Raw genomic sequence first — 18,930 nt, forward strand, 5'->3', positions numbered from 1 at the left:
CTTGGCCATTGGCTCCTGGCTGACAGGGATTATGTGCTGCGGGCATGGCTGATGATGCCTATCCGAAGACCACAGACCCACTATAATGAATCCCATAACGCAACCAGGAGCAAGATCGAGCAGTGCTTTGGCCTCTTGAAGATGTGGCTCAGGTGCCTGGGCCACTCTGGAGGGGCCCTCCAGTGTGATGCTGAGAGGGTCGTCCGCATCGTGACGGCCTGCTGTGTCCTCCACAACATCGCGCAGCAGAGGGGTGACGTGCTGGAGGAGAGGATGAACGCCAGGCCTCGTTCGACGAGAAGGATGTGGGGGAGTGGGAGGATGGTCAGGAGATGGGGCTAAGGCAGGCATGGGAAGCCTCACGACGTGCGCGCGTGGGCCAATGTGTAGGGGACACTTTGATCGCCTCCAGGTTCATCGACTGGGGTGGGGCAGGAGAACTGGACAGAGGCACGGACATCATATCCCACTTCCAAACCACCCTCCTACACACACCCTCACACACAGACCGCCACCCATTCCATCACACGGTGCCATCGAACCCCTGGGGTGACGGTGGTGGGGACGGTCTGGGGTGGGGGCGGGAGCCCAGGCCACCCACAACGTCTGCCCATTTCCAACCCCATCTCTAACCAGCCCAGACCAGCCTGTCTCTCAGACCCATCTGACAGAGCACCGAGGCAGGTTGTAACAGTGCGAACAGGTGTTTACTGTGACAATGTATATACAGACTTGTGCCCTAGCCCCTATAATTAAACTGTGCTCTGCACCCACACCAACTTAATGGTGTCTAACGTTCTGGCCTTACGGGCAATAACGCTAAGTCTTGGTAGATCCCCAGACAGTATATCAGGAGTGGAGGCTGCCTGCTGTGATTCCTGCCCTGCGACCGTTGGCGGCCATCTTCTGGGTTGACTAGGCCTGGATGGGCTACTCCATGGGATGGGGATGCGAACGGAGCTATCCTCTAAGGCTCCCCCGCCACCTGGCGCTGCCAGTCCTGGAGGTGGAGCCCTACTCTGGTCTCGACCACGGTCTGCATGCTCGCGGCCATGGAGCACAGGGAATGGACCATCGCCGTCTGGTTCTGCGCCACATTACCCATTGATTGTGCCACCACCATCTGGGTCTGTGTTACATCAGCCGGTGACTGTGCCATCTCCCTCTGGGACTGGGCCACCTCCCTCTGTGTCTGCGCCACATCGTGCAGCGCCTGAGCAATGCCGCAGATATTCCCAGCCATGAGCTGCTGTGACTGGGCCATGCTGTAAAGCGCCGCTGCAATGTCCAGGTGGCTCTGGCACATGGCTGCCTGTGAGGCAGCAACCCTGACCTGGGCCTCAGCCACCGCCTGCACAAAATGCTCCAGGCCTTGGACATGCTGGTGCATAGCCACGACCGTCGCCCCCCAATGCCTCCACCGCGGACGCCGCCCGTGTGGTGTTGGGCTGGGTGGCACAAATTGTCAGCACAACAGCCTGCTTCTGCATGTGGTTGGACTCCAGTTGCGCCTGCAGTTGTTGAATGCTCGCCGACAAATCCGTATGCAGTCGCTGGCACTGTGACTGCACCTCCACAATTGATGGGGCTGACCATTCCAGAAGCCTGAAACCCGTCTTGTCCCTGGGGTCGGCCTGCCCCCGATGTTCACCCCCTCGGGAGTTCCTACCTCCATCTGATGTACCGGAGCAGCTGTGTGGTGAGCACCAGATAGTGTCTCAGGAGCCTCTTCAATAAGTTGCCAACCGAGGTGAGTGTCTCTGGGATGGTGGAGGGTGTTGGAGACAGCTGTGACAGGAAATCCATGTCATCCTCAGACTCGAGCTCTGGGGTGTCCTGAGTATCGGGTCGAAAGCTGCCGTCAGAGCTGCTCTCATCGTCAGTGCTCAGCTCATGGGGGTTATGAGTGGCCTTCTCCCGATGCGGGTGTGGGGATACAGAAAATGACAGTGTTAGACAGTCCGACGCATGCAGCCCAGGGGTGGGTAGCTGGTGGCCTCAATGGCCCGGGCACCCGGCCATGGTGACCGTTATGGTGCCGGCATGTGGTGTAGGGTGGGGGATCGGCTGGCCGCCTCTGCTACCTGCACCCAGGCACGGTGGTGGCAGCCTCCTTGCCGGGATCTCGTCCAAGGCGCCAAGGGGGTCTCCAGCTCGGCATCTGTGAATCTTGGGGCCGCTCTCCTCATTGCCATCTTGTTGGCTGGGATAGAGTGCGTGGGGAGTGAAGGGTGTATATGCGGCTGCAGCTTGTCAGCCTCTTGAGTGTCAATCGCAAAACCGGCGAATCCCGCACCGTTTCTCATTGGAATCGATTGTGTTCCAGGTGGCGCCGGTGCCAGCCCCTTAACAGTGCTGAATCGGCCCAGGTGCGGCGCCAGTATTGCTGTTGTGAAACTCCATTAATTCAGCGCCGGTGTCAACACTTAGTCTCAGGAATGGAGAATCCTGACAAGTATCTTTCACTATGTACATAAAGGTATCTGTAACCCTATTACAATAGATGGATGTCATTCGTTAATGTATAAATATTAAGCAATTGGGAATCCATGTGAAACCTTAATTCTGAGGCACATATTCCATTCATCTTTGAATGAGAAGGACAAGTGAAGTGCCGGCTCCTACAGTACCAGGCTGGCAGAGCCAACGTGCCAGCTGAGCAGTGCCAAGGTATTCCCGTTCCAGGGGTAGGGCCAGGGGGCCACTCCACACAGACCCTGAACACCCAGGGATCTCTGATGGCCTGGGAGACCCCCTGGGTGCCGTTCTGCCTGATCAATGTTTGTGTTGACCAGTGCTGAACGACGCCTGGCTTCAGCCTCGCTGGGATGACCGGTGGATCCCGCGATGCCCGTGGATCCCAGGTAAGTTTGTCGCAGTCAGTTTAAAACCGACTTCGGCGTGCTCCATTTGGTCCCGCCCCTTGTGGGTGGGGTTCTGATCCGACGCCTCGTGGGACTTAGTTAAATCCCGCGAGGCATGAAGACTTTCCCTGTCCTGGCACTGCATTCACTGTTTGCACTGCGCTCAAGGGAGAGCGCAACATGGCCGGTGGATCACTCCCCTCATCACAGAATCAAATGAGAAAAAGCAAGTCGTAGAAAACAGAAGCCAGAGAGTGGTTCGGGTGGATCAAACCAGTTTTGAGATTGGGGCCAGATTCTCCAATCCCCCAGCCGCGTGTTTCTGAGCAGCATGCCATTCGTTGGCGGCGGGATTCTTTGCTCCCGCCGCTTGTCAATAGGATTTTCTAATGAAACCACCCACGCTGCGCAGGGTGTGCTGCCAATGGAAACAGTACATTCCAATAACTGGAGAATACTGGCCATGATCTGCAACTGGTCGGCATTCCTTAATTTATCATATTCTTAACAAATCAGAATGAGAGTAGGCCATTCAGTCAATCAAGCCTGCTATGCCATTCAGTAGGATCGTGGCTGATCAGATTGTAGTCTGCTGCCTGTCTTCCATGACCTTTCGCTCCCTTGGATATCAAAAACCTACCAAACTCTGCCTTGAACATATTCAATGACCCAGCCTCCACTGCCCCTTTTGGGAGAGAATTCCAAGAATCAATGACCCTCTGAGTGATGAAATTTCTCCGGATCTCCAAATTAAATTGAAGACCCCTTGATTAAACTTTCCCCCTCAATTTTATTTCATTTCTTTTTTTTAATATAAATTTAGTGTACCCAATTCATTTTTTCCAATTAATGGGTAATTTAGCGAAACCCACGCACACACGGGGAGAATGTGCAAACTCCACACGGACAGTGACCCAGAGCCGGGATCGAACCTGTGACCTCGGTGCCATGAGACAGCAATGCTAACCACTGCGCCACCGTGCTGCCCCTCCCCCCTCAATTTTATACTCCCTCATGATGCAAAATATTCTCTTAGCATCTACCCCATAAAGTCATCTCAGAATCTTGTATGTTTTCATAAGAATACCTCTTATTCTTCTGAACTCCAATGAGTATAGGCCCAACTTCTCAGCCTTTCCTCATCAGACAACCTCTTCATCCCAGCAATCATTCCAGTAAACATTCTCCTCACTGCTTCCAATGTAAGTACATCCTTCCATAAAGGAGACCAAAACTGTAGAGTATGACAACGAATACCCTGATCAGTCGTAGCAAGGCTTTTAGACTTTTACACACCATCTCAATTTCTTCTTTCTTTTAAATTTAGAATGCCCAATTCATTTTTTCCAAATAAGGGGCGATTTAGCGTGGCCAATCCACCTAATCTGCAAATCTTTGGTTTGTGGGGGCGAAACCCACGCAAACAGAGGGAGAATGTGCAAACTCCACACGGACAGTGACCCAGAGCCGGGATTGAATCTGGGACCTCGGCGCCGTGAGGCTAACCCACTGCGCCACGGTGCTGCCCTTAACCAATGTGATATAAAATAGTTACTTTAGAGATATTAGTTAATGTAATGTAGAGGTAGGCCAGTCTAATTCTGGTGAGTTCACAGACAAAGGATTTCAGACCGCATGGAAAAGCAGGAAGAGGTGTGTCCACCAAAGCAGGAGAAAAGGATGCTGGGTAATAGGGGCCAGAGGAAGGGATTGGAAGTGAGCCAATCAGAATAGATCAACAGGTCAGGAGGGATATAGGATGACCTATGGGCATCATGTATGTGAAACTTGATGCCATTTGAATGTATCAGTACAGATTCCTTTGTTCCACATCCTCACTTGATTCCAGAAGTCTATGGAGCAGGATGTGCTTCGTGCTCCTGAGAATTGAGGAACGCGTGCAAGCTAAATAAAATAACTAATGCTGTACCTGCAAATCCATCTCGACTTTTATTGAGGCCAGACTGACGCGTAAAGAAACTTGGGATTCTACACCCTCACCATCTCTCTCTTTCAGTGAAGACCAATGGTCCATTTGTCTTCAGTGTGGGTGCGCTGTCGGCGGACTGGAGGATACTGCCGACGATGAATTTCACTGTACATCTACTGCTTCCCCTTTATCCGCCCTGCTTGTTGAGTCATCAAGGAACTCCAATAAATTTGTCAAACTCTCCTTTCAGAAAACAATGTTGATTCTGCCTGATTGTATTGTGACCGGTTTAGCTCAGTTGGCTAGACAGCTGGTTTGTGACACAGAGCGAGGCCAACAGCTGAGGTTTAATTCTCGTACCAGCTGAGGTTATTCATGAAGGCCCTGCCTTCTCAACCTTGGCCCTTGCCTGAGGTGTGGTGATCTTCAGGTTAAACCACCACCAGTCAGCTCTCCCCCTCAGAGAGGAGAGCAGCATATGGCCATCTGGGACTAGGGCGATTTTACTTTATTATGACGACAGGAGTATGGTGTTTAAAATGTGATTCATTTTTGTTTTGAGAATTGCATTTGTTCAGCTGGCAGCACTGATTTCTGAGTTAAAGACTGTTGTGTGGGAATGAGACTTGGTTGTTATCACACACAGCAATTAAAAGGTTTACAACCAATGCCAAAAGCCTATATCAAAAGCAAATAGGATTGTTTAGACAACCAAAAGAAAAAGCACCACAGAGTCCTTCCTTACACATACAAGACCTTGGTGAGGATTTATTCAGAATATTGGGGAACAGCTTCTGCTTTCTGCACAATCAGCAATCCAGGCAAAAACTGGAATGGTTTATGGAAGTGTTTTCAATTGCTCAGGCTTTTACCCAAACTCATTTGCATATCGCCAGACGTATAATCCGATGGACCAGTGCAATCGGGCATTGTTGTACCACTTAATCTTTATTTTTAAGAAAAAAATTCTTAATGTATTAAAGATATTAAAGATAACCTGGAGCAGTTTTTTGCAATACACCTAAAAATAGAACTATCGCAATAGATAAGCATTTTAATCAGAATGTATTACCTCTGGTTACCCAGATTTTAAATAATTGAAAATGTCTTCATAAAGACTATACAGAACGATTTATTAACTCCATTGGTGTCCATGAATTCAGTTCCTTAGTAATTACATTTTTGGTTATATTTAAATACTTTTTAAAAAGTTCTCATTGGTGCCGTTCCATTTTAAGGGCCTCCTCGAAAGCCTGCAGATACATTTAACAGAAACTCCCAGTGGTGATTAATGGAATCTGGGGCACAGTCAGTTTTGTCTGGAGGGCTGGCTCCGAGCACAGTATATTTTGAATGAGCATGAAAGTGTGTGGAAACTCGCTTTGCACTTGACGTAACTTGCACTTGAAAATTCCTCAATATTTTTCAGTAATTTGGATGGTTTTAGGCGAATTCTGGTGAAAAACATGTGCAACCTAGCAAATCTTCAAGACCACTCCGTCCAGTTCTGCTTCCCTCACACACTGGGAGATATAGAAGAAATTCAGACGAGGCCCATCAGATTAATAACTTGTTTCATGACATCTGTGGTCAACATGGACATTTTTTCATTGTAGAAACTGCATGTTTTATGGGGGGGACGGGGTTGATGTCAGAGTTTAGAATGGTGAAGAGATTGCACTGTATCCATGTGGACAAATTTCCTTAATTGAATAAATTGAGGCAAGCAAAGAGACACACATGTGTTTTATGTAAACATAGATTCAGGTTAGATATCAAGAGATTTTCTTATCAGCAATATCACATACCTTTAGAATAAATTAGCTACTCTTGCAGTATGCATTAAGTACAAACATTAGGTGGAATTTTCCAGCCCATTTGTGGAGGGTTTACTCGCTATGGAGATGGCTCACCGTCGGTCATCAGTGGGATCTCAGGTCCCACTGAAGTCGATGGCGATTTATAATCCTCCTCTGTGCTGTCATCAGAGATTGACTTCAGCAAGACCAAAAGATCCCACTGGTGCGAAGTGCTGGAGAATTCCGCCCATTGTTACAGTCCCATGGAGACCAAGAACTTTTTAAAAAATGAATTCCTAGTGACCAACTTAAAGTAATTGCACAACAGGATTTTATGTTTGAAGACTTTTACTGTAACAAATAAACTAAAATCAACTCTAACTAAACATGCCCTTGTAGGCAACTAAACTACAGAAAAAATGCCACTTATTCATGACTAAAAAGGACCAATAACCCCATACCTTATTTGTACATTACATCATGCTAGGTGCAGAATTGCAGACTTTACAGGGCCTTGTCCAAAGATACTCCCAGCTTCCAATGGGCATGCTTGTCCCCATTTCGCTGAGTCATAATGTCCAGTGACCATCAAAGGTCCTTCCGTTGGATTCTGAGAATTATGAACCAACCTCCTGCACTCCAGTGATTCCTTCTCCTGCCCTCAACAGGCCAAAAAACCAATGTTCCTAAATTTCTGCAGATTCCTTCTCTTAAACCCCAGGACAAGCTTTCACCAGGGGTCTGCATTTTTGAACAAAGGGCAGCCATTTTCCTGTTGTTAGCAACGGATGCTACCTTATTCCTCCTCTCTCTCTCTCGCTCACTCTGTCTCTTTTTAACCATGTTTTTTTTAAATATCAAGCTACCTGAAAATCTGTAAGTCTACCTATGGCAAAGTTAACTGCTCTCCTTTGTTTTAGAACCATAGAATTCCTACAGTGCAGAAGGAGGAGATTCGGTCCATCGAGTCTATACCGATCCTCTGAAAGAGCACCCAACCTACTCCCCCACCCTATCCCCATAACCCCAAATTAACCTGCACATCTTTGGACATTAAGGGGCAATTCAGCATGGCCAATCCACCTAACCTGCTCTTATTTGGACTTTCAGTTGTTAAACCCTGGCACATGGAGTTCAATAGCATTTGACCTGGACTCCCCACTCCATGGTAACTAGATCACATTGGCTTATCACCGACAGAACTAGCATGAGGTCACATGTCATTTTCACTAAATCAGTTTACCTTAAATTTAAAGAGACAGTCCAAAATATAACCACCTTATAAAGCTTCACATTCATAATAACATTCATAACTCTATCTGGACAAATTCTTGGGAGTGACAGTGGGAATTGTATATAGAAATGTAGGCAGGATCAATAACGTATCATGACCTCCTGGAACTCAGTTTTGATTACCTTCAAGGGTGGGAGATGAATTTCCTAGCATTTATTTTCCCTAAATTTACCGAGGGCTTTTGGATGGTTTTTATTTTAACCACTCCAAGGAGGTGACTTCGCTGGTGATGGGTCCTGCTTCATTGCAAAATGACTCAATCAAGCAGATTCAATGAACTAGATTATATTTCTGTGCTTGTCTTTTCTATTCTCTGTTTGTATGTAATGTAATAAGGGATTGTGAAATATAGTCAAAGATAAATAATTTTCTACATTTTAGAAGTAGTAATTAAGTGCACGTAGGTAAGTTCTCAGTGTGCTTTGCTACTGGAATATCTGCATACTTCTACACGGGTAATGTGTCTATCATTCTTTCAGCTCCTTCCCAGTTCAGGAAATAAGAGCACCAATTTGTTTCTGAGTAAATTGATTGGCTTACTGTGACTGCCCACATCTACAACCATCCATAATTTACTTCATCAGTGTCAGAAGTATCATCTGCTTGAATTGCAATGCTTTCAGAAGTGTTTCTTGAAGCAAAGCAGAGCTTTTTGAATTGCTGCTCCAAAACACATCTGCCTGTATGCCACTGTTGGGAGCCGCCTCCTCATAAAATGTTGAACACTAGATCCATAGGAGGTATTGGTTATCCACAAACCCCACTGTTTTGAAGCTTTCCTTGACTGCATCTTGGACTTTTAACATTCCACAAGTGGGAGTCTGACCTTTCACACTTGAAACCTCTATTTTTGTGTCAATGGTACTGTAATCATGACCGCAATTGGCAATAGTACCATTCCCCAATCAAATGCGCAAGGCAGTGAAGACAACAGATATTCCAGTCCTTGTATTTCCATGAATATTGGGCCAACAAACTACTCATCATGGTCCATGTGTTATAACATCTTCTGCTGGAAACCAGAACTCATCACTAATATGGGAAAATAGTACATCAGACCTCTCTGCCTTTCGCCTACTTTCCGCTCTCATCAATCACTTCCTTTCCTGCTTCTTCAACAGTGTCCTATGCTGCATTCAGTGCTTCCTCTTCCATGTCACAATCTGCCCCAAGAGAACTATATTCTGTCCTGCTAGACTCTATAGATTGTGAAAATATGTATATTGTATGGTAAATGAAGGGTTAACAATTTGATATGAGTGCTTCCAACTACTAGATGGAGATCAAGAGTATCCACGTGAATCACGCGACACCTTGATCCTGGGGGCAGGTGATTATGTAAGAGAGAGTAGTTGTGTTTTCATAAGCTCTGTAGATAGCATAGTCTGAGCGTATTTTGTAATATTTGTATCTTCGTACGTTGGTTCGAATCTAGTATAGATTTTTTTCAATAAACTTAGAGTACCCAATTCATTTTTTCCAATTAAGGGGCAATTTAGCGCGATCAATCCAGCTACCTTGCACATCTTTGGGTTATGGGGGTGAAACCCACGCAGACACAGGGAGAATGTGCAAACTCCACACAGACAGTGAGCCAGAGCCGTTATCGAACCAGGGGGCTTGGCGTCGTGAGGCAGCAGTGCTAACCACTGTGCCACCGTTTTGCCCTAAATCTGGTGTAGTTGTAGTGTTAATAAATAAGTCTTGTTTGAAACATAGCTTGAGTTTCTTTGTAAGACACATCACTGTGAAGCCATCATCATCCACAAAGCAAAGAATATCACATAGATCACTTGATTCTTCCAACTCTGAGGAGAATAGAGGGGATATACTTCCATCTGGGTACTTTATTGTCATTCCACAAACTACTAAGTATGTATGTGCAGTGTGTGGACACAAATATTTTGCAAATCATTATATTCAAACTCCATAGTTAACATTAAGACCAACTAAATGTACTATAGATATTTGAATGCCTCTCGAGTAGGTCCATAACTGTGCCACTCATTGTCCTCCAGCTGTGTACCAGCTTGAGCTAGAAACATAACGACAGTACACATGAACATTATTGATTTAAGCTCCATAAGTTATTTCTTGCTGTACCTTCCCTTTGCCGCCAGGCCATGGTGATGTGATTTTATTACACCTACAATTCCCTAGTTCAACCTTCCTTACATCTACATTGCTCTGCGTGGTTACTGTTGCCTTTAAAGCTGTAAATTCCAACATGTGTAAATTTATATCTTTATCTGTTCATGTTATTCTTACCTTGCATTGCTAATCTTTAATTAATGGTATGTTTTATGGGTCTTCCTCTAAGTAGGCGACTGAGCGGTTCTGTGATCATTGCAACTTAATGGATGTGGGACACTGATCAGAATAAGAAAGACAACTCTGATTCCAGATAGGAAGTCCTGTAGCACTACCAAATATTAACAATTAAAGCAAATTTCCTGAATATTATGTGCGATTGTTTTTAACAGTACAGAGTTAACCATACATTCATCTTTTTCAACAGCTTATATGTGAATATGCATCATTAATGGTTATTTTGGGGCTTTTTCTATTATTCCCATTAATTTGTGTTGCATGAAGTCATCTGCAGTAACTTTGAAGGCACCCTGCCTTTTGATTGGCAGCACTTAAAAAAAACAAAAAATACCATTACTAACAGATGCAAACAAGGGAAAGAAATATTCCAATTATCAAAAGGGGCAGCACGTAGCCTTGTGGATAGCACAATTGCTTCACAGCTCCAGGGTCCCAGGTTCGATTCCAGCTTGGGTCACTGTCTGTGCGGAGTCTGCACATCCTCCCCATGTGTGCGTGGGTTTCCTCCGGGTGCTCCGGTTTCCTCCCACAGTCCAAAGATGTGCAGGTTAGGTGGATTGGCCATGATAAATTGCCCTTAGTGTCCAAAATTGCCCTTAGTGTTGGGTGGAGTTGCTGGGTTATGGGGATAGGGTGGCGGTGTTGACCTTGGGTAGGGTGCTCTTTCCAAGCGCCAGTGCAGACTCGATGGGCCGATTGGCCTCCTTCTGCACTGTAAATTCTATATAAATTCTATGAATATTAGCAGTCTGAAGTAAATTCATACAAGGTAAAAGCATGTAAATGCTAGAAAATTCTGGAAATGGGGCAGCACAGTGGCCCAGTGGTTAGCACTTCTGTCTCACAGTGCCAAGAGCCCAGGTTCAATTCCGGCCTTGGGTGACTGTGTGGAGTTTGCACATTCTCCCACAGTCCAAAGATGTGCAGGTTAGGTGGATGGGCCAAGCGAAGATTGCCATTAAATTGCCATTAGTGTCCAGTAGATGGGATTATGGGAATAGAGTGGGGGAGTGAGCTCCTTCAGAGGGTTGCTGCAGATTCAATGGGCTAAATGGCCTCCTTCTGCACTGTGGGGATTCTATGGAATTCTATGCAATCTATGGAAATACTCTGCAAGTCAAGCAGCTCCCATGGAAAGAGAAACAAAGTTAACATTTCAGGTTGATGATCTTTCATCAGAACTAAAAAATGGTCTTTACAAGAAATGAAATGAAATGAAAATCGCTTATTGTCACGAGTAGGCTTCAATGAAGTTACTGTGAAAAGTCCCTAGTCGCCACATTCCGGCGCCTGTTCGGGGAGGCTGGTACGGGAATTGAACCGTGCTGTTGGCCCGCCTTGGTCTGCTTTAAAAGCCAGCGATTTAGCCCAGTGTGCTAAACCAGCCCCGGGTTTACACGGGAAGGAGTGTAGGCAAGGCAGCTACGGGAGATAGTGGGTTATAGTGAATATTGGTTGACAGCCTGTTGTGAGAAATGGAATTAGAGAAGTCAAGGAATGGAAGAGAAGAGACAGGGTTGAACCATGTGAAGGCAAGGGACAGGTGAAAATTTGAAGTATAGTTGATGACAATTTCCAGTTCAGAATGAGAGCCTGAAGCCGCATCAAAACAGTGATCAATGAGGCAGAAAACGAGATGAGGGAGTGGAACAAAGAACATTCCATGTAATTCATGGACAGTAGCTGGGATCGACAAGAGTTCCTATGGCGACACTTTTTATTTTTAGGAAGTGAAAGGAGTTAAAGAAGAAGTTGTTTGATGTAAGAACAAGTTGAGGGTGAGAGTGAATGGGAACTGGTTGCACCTCCGTTCCAGTAAGAAGTGGAGGGGGTCACAGATTGTACTGGTGGGGTTGGATGAATATAGATTGATGAACTACATGAGGACATCATTAGCATCAGGAAATCACAAACTATTAAAGTAGCAGACGGCAACAGAAAAATCATAGATGTAGGTTGGAAGAGACTGGACGGGGAGAAAAAAATAGAATTGAGGCAGGAAGAAATCAGCTCCAACAGGCAGGAACAGCTGAAACAATAGGTACAATTTAACGGTAAATATCTCAGTACCATTTTGGGTGGGTTTGGCGGGGTGTTTCTCACTGGCTTTTTGGTGACAACCACATCGGTATTTAACCACACTCAGCGCGATGTACCCGCTGCATCCTGCTGGAATCAGGATGGGACGCAGCCTCTCCCAGGATTCCTGACAGCCGTTATGCCTTGCTAGATCTAATGAGATCTTGTGAGACGCCACGATCTGGATCCCACCCACAGTGGGCAGGACCCAGACTCACAGAGCTAAAAGAACTCAAAAGTTCACTCAGCTATGCCGCCCCCGGACCGAGCAGCCACCCAGCTTCTATTGGCCAACCGAGCAGACCTCAGACGGGTCCCGATCCCCACAAATGGGGATCAGGTGGAACAGCACTTGGGGATGTTTCCCAGGCGATCGGAGGCCCCCGGGTGATCAGCCTCTGGTGGTGCCACCCTGCCAGCCTGGCACCTTGGCAGCTCCACCTGGGCAGCTTGGGCATTGCAGAGAAGGGTGCCACCAAGGGGTCTCCAATGTCTTGGGAGACCAGATCCCACAGGTACTGTTATGCCTGATCCACATTTGTGTGGACCAGTGCTAAATGGTGCCATGACACCGACTCCCAGGCTTAGGCGTTAGCTCCCGGGGGCTGGGATAATCCGGCGCAGCCATATTTAAATGAGCCTACTGCCTCATTTAAATATGCATATCCTGATCTCGCCCAGCGACGTCGAGATCCAGATCGTAACACTTTATGAGATCCCATTAGATCTCGCGAGGCATTCCAAGCGTCGCAAATCTCATGAGAGGCCTCATCACATCATTTAGTCGGGTAAGGTGAGGCTGTTCGACCGTGTCCAATAAATTTACCAAGGTAGTAGCTGCTGTTAATGATTCTACTGATGCCATTCACAGCTTCTCTCGATCTATTTTTTCCATCCTTTCTGCTTTGCATCGTTATCTCTGTTATTAATCACTCCGGCCTTCAACCGTATGTTACAACCCCCTGGACTAGTGCGCGGTTAGTTCCAGCCCCACTTGACCCGGAGTTGCAACACCATTGAATTAACCAATAATTCTTTTAAAAATACCCAAAATCTTTGGCCCTTGGCTGCCCACTAATTACAGTCACCAAGTTTGTAAATTTAAACACAATTACTTTTTATTTATAGCAAGGACTACAATGAAACATGCAGCAAATGCAACTGGTTAACTATTATCTAATTCTTAATTCCCCACTTTAACTTGCCTCCCCCCCACACCCTCTACACACACATGTACAAGACAAACAAACAGAAGTGAAGGGAGGAGTGAGGGGTGAATAATAAAAAAGAGTCTCTGTTCCAAATGGTTGTCTTTCGCACCATGTCCTTAAGACTAGGCTTTCACGTCGAGATTCTGCTTTCCAGTCTACAATGGTTTTCACTGTAGATTTATTCTCTGCAGTTTCAGAAATATAGCAGCTCACAGCATTTCTGGAGAAAACGCAAGGGAGGGAGAGAGAGCAGGTCCTTTTCTTGGTGTGTCCCGGTTTTGCTTAGATCTGGAAATCATCCCACTCAGACAGGATCCAACCACCACCTATTTCCGGGCAGAATATGGCCTTTTGGCCAATTCATTGGCAACTAGCCAACCCATCAAACCTAGTCCCACCCCATCTCTCGGGTGCCACCAAGGTTGGGTTTTGCTGTCCAAAGCTAGCAGCACCACATACTATGTTGCAACTTCTTAAATCCCTCATTCTCTCTGCTGCTTGACTTAAAGATACATGTCCATTCATCAAACAAAAATGATAACGTCAAAAATAAAGAAAGGGAAAATAAGGGAATCAACAGGAAGGACCCTTATACTTATCACAGACCAAATTTTGCTCTTTCTTTCAACCCTTGTCTCTTTCTCTGCCTTTGTAACTGCTTACAACTTGTTATATCTGTAACATTTTCCAGATCTGTGAAAGGGTGCAGACCTGCAAGGTTTGCTTCCCTTCTCCTGCCAAAGATACTGCTGAGTACTTCCAACATTTGCTGCGTATATCTTAAATGTATTCATATTTTGCTCTGTCTCCATGAACACAAGACAAGATTACACAATGAGAGCAATCACATTTTTGGGGGGGACAGGTTTCCTTACTTTCCCAGAGCACAAGTTAATGATTAAATTGTGTACTGATGGGGATTTTTTTGTCAAAGAAATTGCAATGGCAACAGTTTCTGTCATGGCAGAGTTTCTAAACACTAATTTATCTTGTTTCCCATTGGTCACATAGTTATCTATTCAGCTCTTCCATTGCAAGTTATTATGTTGCAAAAGATTTTTACATGGGATTACATAGAATATATGGTATAGTACAGAAACCAGCCTTTATTAGCATGTCAATATATACCAAATCATCAGATTCAATTTTTATATCCAAATGTTGTATGTCAACAACATGAATTTATAAAGCATAGTAACATAGAAAAACATCACAATGTACTTCACAGGCGTGTCACTGTTAGCATAGGCATTATGATGCTGAGCTACAGAACAAGATATTAGGAGAGGTGAACAAAAGCTGAGTCAAAGATGTAAGCTTTAAGGGCAGTCTTAAAGGAAGAAAGGAGGCTAGTTTCCAAGAAACAGACTGAAGGCAAGATCACCAGTGTTGGAGCAATTAAAAACAGGTATGCCAGAGGCTAGAATTAGAGGAGTGCAGATACCTTGGGACTGGAGATAGGGAAGAGCGATCCCATGGAAGAATTTGGAAACAAGGACGAGAATTTCAAAATCACAATATTATCAGGCCAGTGGTCAATGTCGATCAGGGCAGGTTTGATGGGTAAATAGGACCTGATGCAAGTTAAGATACAGGCTGCAACATTTTCAACAAGCTCACGTTTATGGAGATAGGAAGACAGGAAGCCAGCCAGGACAGCATTGGAATATTAAAGGATTTGAACTGCTTTGAATGATTCTGGAAATTATTAATTCTGATGCAGTTGTAAGCAGAAAATATATTACTTTGAAATATTAAACGCATGCTTTTAAAAACGGTAGATTCAGCCTCCCAGTACAACACTCAAATGCAGAATTGTCATGAGGGTGTAGAAATCCTTGACTCCAGTTTTATACGATGGTAGTCCCAACGGGTTTCAATGACTGAAATAGAAAATGTCAAGTTTTGTGCATTTAGTGCATGCCCTTTTGTAATTTTGAAAAACTATTGGGAATGATGTGCTTTATATTGTGATCCACCCAGCGCTTACAAATCATGAGCTGCATAGTGGCCATTTAACAGACCAGGACTGATTGCACTTAGAAAGAAGACTGAAAATGATGTCAACTGTGACAATCTTCCAGATATCGTATAGTAGTTTTCAAACATTTTTTCCCGGGACCCAATTTTACCAACTGCCAACCTTCGAAACCCATGCCAACCGATCTTCGGGGCCCATGCCGGCCGACCTTTGCAACCCACACCGGCCGAGATTTGAAACTCACGCCAGCTGGCCTTCGCTACCCATGCTGGCCGACCTTTGTGACACACAATTTTTGCTTTCCTTTAATGTGACAGGTGAGCTTGCTTGGCCCTCATAATCTCACTTGCTTTGTCATTCAATGTTACTGTCATGATATGCAGACATGCAGATGATATACAGACAGGCTCAGACAGGCAGCTAATGAACACAGAGAACAGGACATGACCAATGAGCAGGCAGGACCCTCAGGGGTGGTAACTCACTATAAAAGGTACGAGGTACTCACACTCCGCCTCTTTCCACTGATGAATATCTACAGAGTGAGTCAGGGTGTATGTACAGTATCATACCTCCAGCACGTGGCTAAGAGCTAGTCTGGTTCAGTCAGACAGAGTAACCACACTTAGGTTTGCAGAGAGTCGAACTCATAGAGAACTGTGCTAACTGTGCTACTGGTTCAATAAATCAGATTGAACAAACTTCAAGGTCTGGAGTATCTTTTGGTTAAAGCTGCATCCAGTTGCAGCCTGTGTTATCCCAGAATACATAACACATCATGCTACCAGGAGACTGCTTAATCTAGGTGGTTTACCTCAGTCCGTTCCATGACGACCAGCGAATTTTTCCCGTCACCATGGAGAAGCTTCAGGCTCCTCACCAGCTCAGGGCCTCCGGCAATCTCAGTGCTAACTGGCAGACATTCAAGCAAAGGTTTCTGCTGTACATCGAAGCTTCAGACCTCGTGGGTGCGTCTGATGCAAGGAGGATCGCGGTTCTCCTCTCAACAGCGGGTGATCAAGCCATCGAACTCTTCAACTCTTTTCACTTCACCGAAGGCCAGGACAAGACAAAGTTTCAGACCATCCTGGACAAGTTTGACAGTCACTGTGAAGTGGACACTGATGTGTTCGGCAGGTAGGTTCAATGTGGACTGCACTCGATGCAGGGAAGCTAGAAACAGACCTCTAACACTGGAGAAGATCCAACACGGTTTTATTCAATGATAGAACTGATATACATATTCAGCTGTGGGTCGACACTATACTGAACTGACTGGAGACCTTCTAGTAGCCTGACCAAACTTAATAGCTACCGCATGGTGTTTGCACTTGCTAGCTCGTGGACTCTGACTGTCTCAGTGGCTGGGTCCCGAGACAGTGGGGAAGTGCCCTCTGGCTTTATAGTGGTAGTGTCCTGTCTGGTGATTGGCTGCACTGTGTTGTGTGCTGACTGGTCATCCTGTGTGTCAATCACTGCCTGCCTGCATCTCATTATATACATGCGTGGATATTATGAAATCTCACCTTTTTTTTTAGATAAATAAATACTAATGTGTGCGTGCGTATATATATATATATTTCTGTGCCTGACAATATACAAAAGGTGTCTAAATGAACGTATATACATAGGAAGGTGTCGATGGTGCAGATACATGGCAAACGAAACAATGTTTACAGAGGTTAAATCGATGAAGTCACAAAATGTACAAAAGTTCAGTCTACAGATTCAGTCTTTGTGGTGGGCGACGAATTCTTGTTGATCACCGCAGAGGTGGATCAGGAGCCGCCTGCACGTGGATGGGCGGGATCGCTGCCATCGCGGTAGTCGCATGGGCCGGCAGGATTGCTAATAGATCGGTGGCCTCATGGCAGTGTATGTCTGGACGAAGCATCTTCGGTCAGGTAGCGGGAATGGAACTCTTTGCACTGCCCATCTGTTGCGCCGTAGCAGGGAGCCATAAGCCATGCGGACAAGGAACGATCTTGGGGCCACTTGTTTGATCACAACAGCTGTGGCTGACCAGCCGCCCTCAGGCAACTGGACACGAACATGATCAGTTGGGGCCAGCTCGGGTAGATCCGTGGCATGAGCATCATATGTGGCCTTCTATTGGGCCCGTGACTGCTGCATTTTCTGTTAGACCGTGAGGTGGTCAAGGTCTGGAACATGGATGGCTGGAACTGTGGTCCTCAGAGTGCGATTCATGAGCATCTGCGCTGGAGACAACCCAGTGGACAGTGGGGTTGCCCTGTATGACAGCATCGCCAGGTTGAAGTCGGAGCCTGATTCTGCAGCTTTGCACAGCAACCTCTTTACAATATGAACCCCTTTCTCGGCCCTCCCATTTGACTGCTAGTAGTGGGGATGGGGGGTTACGTGACAGAAGTTGTAGGACTGTGCAAAATCAGACCATTCATGGCTGTAAAAGCAAGGACCGTTGTCGCTCATTACAGTGAGCGGAATCCCATGCCTGGCGAACGTTTCTTTGCAGGCTTTGATTACCGCCTTCGACGTGAGGTCGGACAGTTTCACAACTTCTGGGTAACTGGAGAAGTAGTCGACCAGGAGTACGTAGTCATGCCCCTTGGCGTGGAAAAGGTCTACACCTACTTTGGACCACGGCGAGGTCACGATCTCATGGTGTTGCAGCGTTTCCTTGGGTTGAGCTGGTTGAAACTTCTGACAGGTAGGGCAGTTGAGGACTGTGTCAACAATGTCTGGCTGATGCATCGGCATTTCTCAATGCCAAAGTGACCCTCATGGAGTTGGCTCAGCACCACAGCCCGCATGCTCTGTGGAATTACGATCCTGTCGAGTTTCAGAAGGATTCCCTCTACCACCGTCAGGTCGTCTTTTATGTTATAGAACTGGGGACATTGTCCCTTCTGCCAGCCATCGGTGAGATGCTGCATCACACGCTGCAGCAGAGGATCCTTGGCTGTCTCCTCACGAAGTTGGACCACCCGTTTGTCAGAGGCCGGAAGGTTGGTGGCACACAACTGCACTTGCACTTCTGTGTGGCAGATGAAGCCACTTTGTTCACACGGTGTGGTAATGGACCTGGATAGGGCATCTGCAACGATCAGCTCTTTGCCTGGCGTGTAGACAAGTTTGAAGTCGTAGCGGCGTCGCTTAAGAAGAATTAGCTGTAACCGAGGTGTCATGTCATTTAAATGCTTCTGGATTATATGGACTAGAGGCCTGTGGTCCATTTCTACTGTGAATTTTGGCAGGCCGTAAACGTAGTCGTGAAACTTGACTGTCGCTGTCAGGAGGCCCAGACACGCCTTCTCAATCTGAGCGTACCGTTGCTCAGTGGGTGTCATGGCCCTGGAGGCATACGCCATTGGAGCCCGGGACGAGGAGTCATCTCGCTGAAGGAGCACCGCCCCAATGCCGTCCTGGCTTGCATCAGTTGATATCTTGGTTTCCTTGGTT

The 18,930-nt window shown here is 46.3% G+C and overlaps 1 protein-coding gene across 4 annotated transcripts in view; it reads right to left on the reverse strand.

Annotated features, from left to right (window-relative positions):
• Positions 1-18,930, reverse strand: part of LOC140429355 (EGF-like repeat and discoidin I-like domain-containing protein 3) — a 387,531-nt gene that overhangs the window by 356,152 nt on the left and 12,449 nt on the right. The window lies entirely within an intron of this gene.

Source organism: Scyliorhinus torazame, chromosome 9 (genome assembly GCF_047496885.1).
Source record: "Scyliorhinus torazame isolate Kashiwa2021f chromosome 9, sScyTor2.1, whole genome shotgun sequence".
Taxonomy (NCBI): domain Eukaryota; kingdom Metazoa; phylum Chordata; class Chondrichthyes; order Carcharhiniformes; family Scyliorhinidae; genus Scyliorhinus; species Scyliorhinus torazame.